Source organism: Aplysia californica, unplaced genomic scaffold, assembly GCF_000002075.1.
Source record: "Aplysia californica isolate F4 #8 unplaced genomic scaffold, AplCal3.0 scaffold00018, whole genome shotgun sequence".
NCBI lineage: Eukaryota > Metazoa > Mollusca > Gastropoda > Aplysiida > Aplysiidae > Aplysia > Aplysia californica.
In genome coordinates, this window is record NW_004797288.1 from 227,801 (window position 1) to 237,800 (window position 10,000).

Here is a 10,000-nt window from a genome sequence, read left to right on the forward strand (position 1 = left end):
CAAAAGTGTGTTTAAGACAATGGCTGCTGTAATTTTATAGAATGTTTAAAAAAAATAGTGGTCAATAAGTTGGATGGGTGGTTGTTATCACTCGGAAAGTTGCTCTCTTCTTCTCGTTCATCTTTTGACTGATGCCACAGTCTCTAGTCGTGGGTGGTTGGCGGGTGCTCTGGTGTGGTTTGCTCCTTCTTTCCTACTAAACATCTGTCGTCCTGATCTTTTCTCCTTCTTTTTTGTGTTTATTACTCTCTTGTAACGCCTCTAATCTTCGGCACTTGTATGACCTTATTGTGTTGCAAGTGCTGTAAAACTCTTACTAAAACTAAGAAGTCCCTAGAGTGAAGGCTGCTGCACCCAGCAGGTCCTCCTTAAGCCCACAGAGCTTTGGGGTCCTGTGCCCGGGGTGGAGTCAATATTTCCTTTTAAGTGCTTCATGCATTAGTTTCCCTCTGAAATTCCTTAACATGTTGTAGGGTTCTGTATTCGTGCTGACGTGCGGGGTATGCGTGGACCATTGCTCTTTGAAGTGGATGAACAGGGTGACCTCACATATCAATGCAGTATCAGAATGGTGTTTTTATTGTTTCACAGGTGGAATTTTATTTTTAAGTCCCCCCCCCCCGCTTCCCGCTTCCCAAATTAAAACAAAAATGTTGAATTGAATAAATAAAATAACAGCAGACATAGAATCTGTAGCAGGGAAAAGAATAGTTTTCAAGTTCTATTCTTCGTCACCGAGTTGCTTTCTCCCATATTTACGGGGAGACGACAACTTGAGTGTGAATGACGTAATTTTGATGTAAATAAGACACTTCTCTTGCCATACTCAAGCTCACCAATGCCTTAGATCAACTTACACAAATATGGTGGACAAATCTTTACATGCAAACACTGTTGTGACGAAAAGTACTTATTTTTTACTCCAGACACCTTATTCTTGTGTATTTATGATAAGAATATTCTCTTTTTTTTGCCCCTTAGTCGTTGATGTTATAATGTTTGATATTTTCTGATCCGTTTCTTTTCAACTTAGAGAAACTCGTGATTCGCTGGTATTTTTATCACTTGTATTTAAGTAGCGGCAGTTGTTTAGTGCCATGCAAAGGTTTTAAAGCTGTACCGGACCAACATAATGTGCAGTGTTTTTGTGTTATGCAATTTCTGTGTTATTTGCAAGGGCACAGGGAGTCGTTTCCCCCCTCCCCCTCCCCCTCCTCCTCCTCCCCTCCTCACTCACAGTACTTGCCTGATTTTGATACAGGTATTTCTTTTCTACTAACAAACTCTGTGCCACTATTATACCTGGCCCTATAGTGTCTTTACATTTTTGGGACACTTTGTATTTATACCTGCAAGGAGTGAATGGTGGTTTATGAAACTTTCTTGTCTTTCAATACTGTGTCCAAACAATGTATTGCTGTGAGCACCTATAGATCTACACTTTTGTGAACTCGGCAAATTCAACTTTGACCCCTCCTGCAAATAAAAGACTCAGTAATAAGAGATATTATTTTATTGAAGGAAGGTCATATTTTCGTTGGGTTTGATGGCTTCACAAAAATGCAAGGCTCAAGCATATGTACAGTGCTTGAATGTGAAATGTGTGCATCGTATCATCATTATTCTATAGCACCAAAGTTTATTCTACGTCAGTATTTTTTTTCTTCCATTTACATTGTTCTAAAAAACAGTAAGAGTCATAATATTTTGTATTATAATTTCATTTGTGATGATGTTTTAATGTATGTGCAAGTATTCCAAGGTTCTCAGCGAGGTATGGGTGGTTGGGGGGGGGGGGGGGGGGGGGAGACAATAATACTAAAAAAAAAATAGGAAGCCTTTGTTTAGTGTATATTCCTGCTCATCAGCGAGTTCTATACACTCTACAGTCTGTTATTATAAGCAACTCTTTGAATGGCTAGAAGGGTAAGGCATATTAAATAAAGCCATATTGAAAGAAAAAGGAGAAAGAAACACGCAGAGTACAGACTATGCAAAGCTGTGATCTCTCCCTTTCTTTGGTACACCTCTCAACCCCCTTTCCCTCACAAACACATACCTGTACAAATACTCATATGCACACATTTGCTATTCACGCCAGGGTTCTGTCTTTCTGTCTCTCTGTCTCTGTCTCTGTCTCTGTCTCTCTCTCTCTCTCTCTCTCTCTCTCTCTCTCTCTTTCTCAGTTCCATGCTGACACAAACACACATAACAACCCTATCTCCACAGCTCAAACACACACACATACACACACACATGCACACACACGCACGCACACACACACACACACACACACACACACACACACACACGCACGCACACGCACATATACACACACATTTGCTTATCTTCCTTTTCATTAGGATACTATTACGATGGGATATCGGATTTAAAATAAAAAATGGATAAAATTTATGTTAAGCAAATCATGGTTCGTACTTTCTTTCTTCACTAGGGCGTCCAAAAAGCAGCTAGAACATCTTACGTTTTATAGCTTAGCCTTGTCACTTCCAAGCAATATATATTCATTCATTTCATGTTAGGGTAAACATTTTATTTGTTTTGTTTTTACTGTTCTCTCTTTCACGAGAAAAAGATCGTCACATTGAGATGAAAGGTCCTTGTTTTGCCCTCATGACTAAAGTATGTTTTCTTGTGTTCTGCCACATTTTGTTGTCCCATTTTAGCAAACCCTGACTTACACCTATGCCGTTTTCCTTATTTTGGGGTTTTCATTTGGGCGGGGAGTTCTGTTAGTCAGCTTAACACATTTATTGTAGAAAAGGTGAGGGATTTTTTCACAAGCATCTGATTTTTTTTAGAATGTCACAAGTTGAGAATTACCTCATAGGTGGGGCCCTGTTCTTGCTTTTCGAGGAAAAAATACATGCTTGTGGGAAAAAAGACAACCCACCTGGGTTACCCGTTGACACCCGTCATTTTTCATGTGTATTGCTATATCCAATGGATGGTCAGTATATTAATAAGAGTAAAATTAATTCATAAGTAATAAATGTGTACAGAATTATTTATATAATACATACATGCATAAATTGCTTACTTTTGTGATCAACATCTACTATTACATGTATTGAATATTAATATAAGGACAATAATATATCACTCGTATTAATTATATTCTATAGTCATGGAAACAAATTAATATGGAGCACAGCAAATTGTTCTGATTCATGATAAGCAGTGTGTGTTGGCTGGTCAGTCACGTGATTGCTCTATATATCGAATATATATCTCCATGTATATCCTGTGTTATCTCCGCAGCAGCATTACCCTGTACAGAAGATGAGCGACAATGTAGTACTGGTTGTTTACACACAATACAATTCCTGTGTTGATTCCTTTGCCTGAGTTCTTGTTGATAATTATTTATTGATGTTTGTATGTTTCCTTGAAATACGTGGGCTGATGGGTGGTTGGGTGGTTGGCGAGTGCTCTGGTGTGGTTTGCTTCGTCTTTCCTATGAAACATCTATCGTCCTTATCTCCCCTTCTTCTTTTTTATGTTTGTTACTCTCTTGTATCACCTCTTATCTTCTGGCGCTCATATGACCTTATGTAGTTGCGAGCGTCGTAAAACCTCTACTAAAACTGAAATATGTGGGCTGATGGGTGAGTTGGTGGTTGGCGAGTGTTCAGTGTGGTTTGCTCCTTCTTTCTTATCTTATCAAATATCATCGTCCTTATCTCTTTTCCTCCTTTTTTGTGTTTGTTACTCTCTTGTAACGCCTCTAATCTTCAGCACGTATCTGGACTAAGTATGTTGCAGGTGCCGTAAAACGCTTACTAAACCAAAGCAAGGGATTCGTTAAAAATGTACTGTAGCCGGACTTCCCCTTCTGTTGTTTCTGTCCGTGTTTCATGCTTTGTCTTCTCAGCATTGAATGACCGTTATTGTGTCCTGTGCTTCTCTTTACTCAAACTGAAATAATATTATATGGCCGTATGAATATGATAAGCTAGCTGTCTCAGCAGACGGTGTCTGCGCGGTGTAGCGGATAGGCCCTTCTTCATTGCTCACACGCAGAAGACGTGAAGTCAGTTGCTGTGAGAGGAAGTGTAGGCGGGTGCTCTTGTGTGTCGTTTGTTTTGGTAAGTGTTTTACGGTACTCGCAACTGCATAGGTCATATGAGCGCGCGGGACACACCTAATACTTTTAGTTGGTAGGAAATTTTGAATTTTGCCCGGGTGGCGGCCGAAGCCTACTCTTATCGATTTTAGACCACCAAGGGATCTTTAACGTGCGCAACTTGCACACGGGACCTCCGAGATTTTTCGCCCTTGTCCGAGAAGGCTAGGTGTAGATCTTTCCTACCAGAAGATCAGGGGTGTGGCAGAAAGACAGCTGTAAGGAGTCAAGGAGTAGAAGTAGAAAGGCTGCAGAAAGAGTCAGGAGCCCAGAGGAGGTGAGGGGGGTGGGGGCAGAAAGAGGAGACGAAAGCAGACGACAGAATATTGCTAAAGAGCAGGAAAGGAGGTGAAAGGAGACAATTTTAGAGAAGAAATTTTTTTTTCGGTCGCTACCCGGATTCGAACCCGGGACCTTTGAATGAGAGGCCAACACCTTAACCTCTAGGCCACGAGAGCCCCATTGCTCTTGTGTGGTTTGCTTCTTTCCTGTCAAACATCTGTCGTCTTCATCGCTCTTATTTCTTTTTGTCTTTGTTACTCACTTCCCACACCTCTAAAGGGCCTCGGCCTATTGTACGTACAGGCCAACCGGACAGGTTTCTGAGCTGTACGTCCACTCGTAACGTCTCAACAAATCGTAGGCGAACACCCGGCGAGTAGCCGGCCGGCTGGATGTAAAGAACCCTCAGCCGCTGGCTGTGAATTTGACGTCCGGACATCCGGCCTTGAGGGGATTGCCGATCACCTTTGAAGTTTGCTGTGCTATAGACGAATTATAGAAAATCACGCCGTAGATAAAAACAAAATGTAATTTTTAAAAATAAAAAATAATACCATATTCAGAATCAGCCTATCAAAATTAGGGAAGTGGTTCTCAAATGACTTGTTCTGTTTAGTATTTAAGTAACTTGGGTGGTCGGTCGTTACACTTTTATCATTAATTAAAATCTTTTAGTTTTTGTGCCTGGCTATATGTAGAAACCAACACATCATTTTGTATTAACAAAGATTCTAGCATTGTCCTGGTTTATCCTCATGGCTAAACTCTATCCAAATCTAAATGTTGTTTTTAAAAATCTGAAGTATCTTTATGACTTTGTCCTCCTACTGTTTTGAACAACTTAGGCGGTCGGTCGTTACACTTTTAGTATTGGTTATAATCTTTTATTTGTTGTGCCTGACTAAATGTAGGAATCAAAACATTATTTTGTTTCAACAAAGCTGCTACCATTTTCTACGTTTTTCCACACTGCTAAACTTTATCCAAATATAAATTATATGTTTTTCAAAATCCAGAAGCGTCTTCATTACTTTGTTCTCCTACTGTTTAGTGTAATTTGGGTGTCGGTCGTTACACTTTTAGTATAGTATTGGTTATAAAGTTTTTAGTGTTTGTAAATGCCTAAATGTAAGAACAAACATGTTTTTATTCTGTTATAACACAGGTGATAGTCTTTTATAGGTTTCTCTACACAAATAAACTCTATCTAAATCTAAATACATGTATTATGTATAAAAAAATCTAGAAGTATCTTTATCACTTTGTCCTCCTACTGTTTTTGGTAATTTGGGTGATCGGTCGTTACCTTTTATAGGTTTCTATACACAAATAACTCTATTGAAACCTAAATGTTTTATTAATAGCTAAAAGTATTTTTATTACTTTGTCCTCCTACTGTTTAAAAAAAAAGTAATTTAGGCGGTCGGTCGTTACAATTTTAGTATTGGTTATAATCTTTTATTATCGGTGCCTGGCTAAATGTAGGAACCAACACATTATTTTGTTTTAACATAGGTGCTAGCATTCTCTATGTTTTTCCACGTAGATAAACTCTATACAAATCTAAATAGATTGTGAAGCGCATAGAGCTTGCTATCGACCGGGGATTTGCGCTATACAAATGCTATCTATCTATTATCTATTATAAACATGTTTTTAAAAAATCCAGAAGTATCTTTATTACTTTGTACTCCTACTCTTTTGGGTAACTTGGTCGGTCGGTCGTTACACTTTTGGTGCTGGTTATAATCGTTTAGTTTTTCTGCATTCGTAAATGTAAGAAGCAACTGGTGATAGCATTTTATAGTTTTTTTCCCACTATTAAACTCTATCCGAACCTTTTAAGTTTTATTAAAAGCTGAAAAGGTCTTTACTACTTTGTCCTCCAACTTTTTGCATTTTAGTAATGGTTATAATTTTTTTAGTTTTTGTGCATTGTTAAATGTACGAACTGTCGTATTATTTTGTATTAACACTGGTTATAGCATTTTATAATAGTTTTCTCTACACGGCTAATCTGTATTCAAACTTTAGAGTGAATTAAAAAGATAAAAAGCATCTTTATTACTTTGTCTTGCTAGTGTTTGGAGTAACATAATATGCAGTCGGTCGTTACACTTCACTGTAATTATTGATTATAATCTTTTCTTTTCTTGTGCCCGGCTAAATGTAGGAACCAACATATTATTTTGTTTTAACATACGTGCTAGCATTTTCTTCTTTTTTCCTCACGGCTAAACTCTATCAAAATCTAAATGAATAAAAAATTGAAGAAAAAATTGAGAAGTATATTTATTACTTTGTCCTCCTACTGTTTTTTTTTTTTTTGTAACTTGGTCGGTCGTTACATTTTTCGTATTGGTTATAATCTTTTTGTTTCTCTGCATTCGTAAAAATAAGAACCAACAAGTTATTCCGTTTTAATACAGGTGATAGCAATTTATAGGTTTTTTCTATACTGCTAAAATCTATCTAAATCTAAAATGTTTGTAAAAAGGTAAAAGCATATTTAGTATTTTGTCCTTCTACTAATTTAAAGATTTTCCATTCCTGCATTTTTAAAAAGTTTTGCGCCCGCGCATATGTGAGTGTGTGTGTGTGTGTGTGTGTGTGTGTGTGTGTGTGTGTGTGTGTGTGTGTGTGTGTGCGCGCATATGCGTGCGCGCGCGCGTATAAGGCCACAAGCGTGTGCGGTGTGCATTTGTGTGTGTGTGAGTGTATGCATGTGTGTCTGTGTGTGAATGTGTGTGCGTGTGTATGTGTATTTATATGTGTGTGTGAGAGAAAGGGTGTGTGAGTGCATGTTGTTTGTTTGTTTTTCTTTTTAACTTTTTTTTGGGTCACAGACTCACTCTGTTGCAATTAACGCAGCATTGGTAGCCACAACGTCACTATGTCGCAGTTAACGCTACCTTCAAGTTAATGCCTGGCAGTTGCGAGTCTTTTCGTTTGTGTTTTAATGTACTTATTTTTCACCTATGCCAAATATTGTTTGACTGGGATATACTGTTTGGGGAAACTATCAGAGCCGCGCACTTTCAAGAAAAAACAAACAAAACAAACTATCAGAGCAGCGTACTTTTTGACGATATCGATACAATTAGATTGCTAATTCCATCCAACGGTTACAGTCCCCTTGGCAAATTCACTTTTCACAGCCCATGCCGAAAAATTACTCTGCTGTGCAGCCCTCATCGAAGTATATTCGTTTTTGTGTTGACGTTAAGCGATTTCCATACTATTTCTTTTAAGCTCAAACTAAAAACACGTATATTCTCGACTCCCGGGACAGAGTGTGTGCTTACCAACAATGTTTACAAGAGCCTTTTCCTCTTTTTTCCTGTGGGTTTTATTGTGAACGGACCACTCTTATACACACTATATACAAAGCCCTTAGGTTCAATAATTAGGAGGCACGACGTTAACTATCACATGTACGCGGACGACACTCAGTTGTACAAGTCTGTTTTACCAACAAATTTCAATTGTCTAGTTACCAGCATGGAAAAATGTATTGTGGAGGTGAAAAACTGGATGGTATCAAACAGACGTAAAATTAATGATGATAAGACCGAAGTTCTGTTTCGCAATGCCAAACCAAGGATATTGCTTTGCAATTTTGACCATATATACACACTAATGGAACCAAACTTCCCCAATAGGTAGGGCAATGCCCACTTTTGGTGTAGGTTGAGATTTCAGGAAACCCCCGAAACCTGGGTTAGTCTTCTTGTCCTTAAAAGCGATCAATTATATTAAGCTAGTTTGATAGCAGAATGACCAGTCTCAATACAACGAAGATCTCCAGTTGTCTGTGTATTTTCTACCGACCCACAAAGGTCCTACTGGAGTGGCTTCCTGTCCCTGCGAGAGACAAAGGTACTCACAGAAGTAGCGAGAATCCCGTGGTAAAAGACGACAAAAGGACTACCGAGATGTCACCCTCTCTGGTCTATACCGGGCCCCTGATCATCCTGTTGTTGTTGTTGTTGGTGGTGGTGGTGTTGTTACTGTTGCTGTTGTTGAGGCTGTTGTTGTTGTTGTTGTTGTTGTTGTTGTTGTTGTTGTTGTTATTGTTGTTGTTGTTGTTACTACTGCTGTTGCTTTTACCACTCCATAATATATTTGAGTAGCCAATACGAGGTGTGTGTGTGTGTGTGTGTGTGTGTGTGTGTGTGTGTGTGTGTGTGTGTGTTCACGTGCGTGTGTGTGTGTGTATATGTGTATCTTTTGTCCCAACTCTGGTGCAATTCAAGCAAAAGTTATCGACAGTTACTGTTGAATGATCGATATTATATTTGAAAGTAAGAGAGTTGAAACATGCTGATTATATCTCACATAATGTAAAAAAATCTCGTCATCGAATGTTAACAATAGGATGGGATACAATTTCCCCTGTAACAAAACTATCCTTGGACGGTATGTAGACTTTAAAAAGGCCTGTCATATGTGTCAGTGTCTGACAAAAGGAAGGGTAAACGACACAGCAGTAAATTTGCAAGGACAAGAACATTGACGCTGTTCGGCGCTCTGAAGAGACCACGTCAAAGACATCAGTACGTCGTCGCATTCGGGGTGTTGAGCTCCACCTTTCATACATTTTTGTTTACAGAAATTTTTAGACAAAATCTCGATTTGAAGGCATGTCATATTTTGATATACAAAGGCATTTCATGTGAACACACCATATGACCTTATGCAGTTGCGAGCACAGTAAAACCCTCTGCTAAAACTAAACTAAAATATATAACTACGGTGCATATTATGGAATGTCACTGACAGTGTGTAATCTTTATCATTGCACAATCCTATTCTTTCTGCTGCTGAAAGTGGCAGATAGTCAAAAGGCCCCACTGGTAGGTCCTATTTCTTTTCTTTCCAGCCGTTGTTTTTGTGGGGATTTGTTGTTTTTGTTCAGCTTTTTTTTTGGGGGGGGGGGGTTCTCTGCGCTATAGTGCTATAGGACCTCAATTGTGGTAATGTCTCATTGTTGTGCTTCTTTTTTGTTTTTACTGAAACAATCTGACTAAAGAGTTTTGATCTCTGATGTTTTTACTGCACGCTCCAATCACGTTATTGCTACGGGTACATTTATCCGTGTTTTGTTTTCATTTTCTTTCAAACCACAAATTTTTATTCTAAACAACATTGATGTCATAAGAAACATGAACAGGGTTTGTTTGTTTTAGTACTAATTGTGTTATAAATATGAACATTATTAAAATAATTATGCATTGGCATTTATACATTGCATTTCCGTAATTCACAATGCTCAATGCACTTTACATGACATATTGATGGTCTATAATGGAATAAAGTTACATTTAGAATTCACTTACGAGGACACATGAAATGACACAAATGTGGATACCAGTGTATAGGTCTATGAATACAGGAATACAGGCAGTGATGTATTGTTATTACTTGACTTTGTCAGTCTATTGCATGTATTGACTGCTTAGTGGAAGACTCTGATAATGATATACGAGATTTGGAAAATTAATGTACGATGGATTCTCACACTGAAGAGACGATGTGATGTGTGTGTCTATGTGTGTGTGGGTGTGCGCA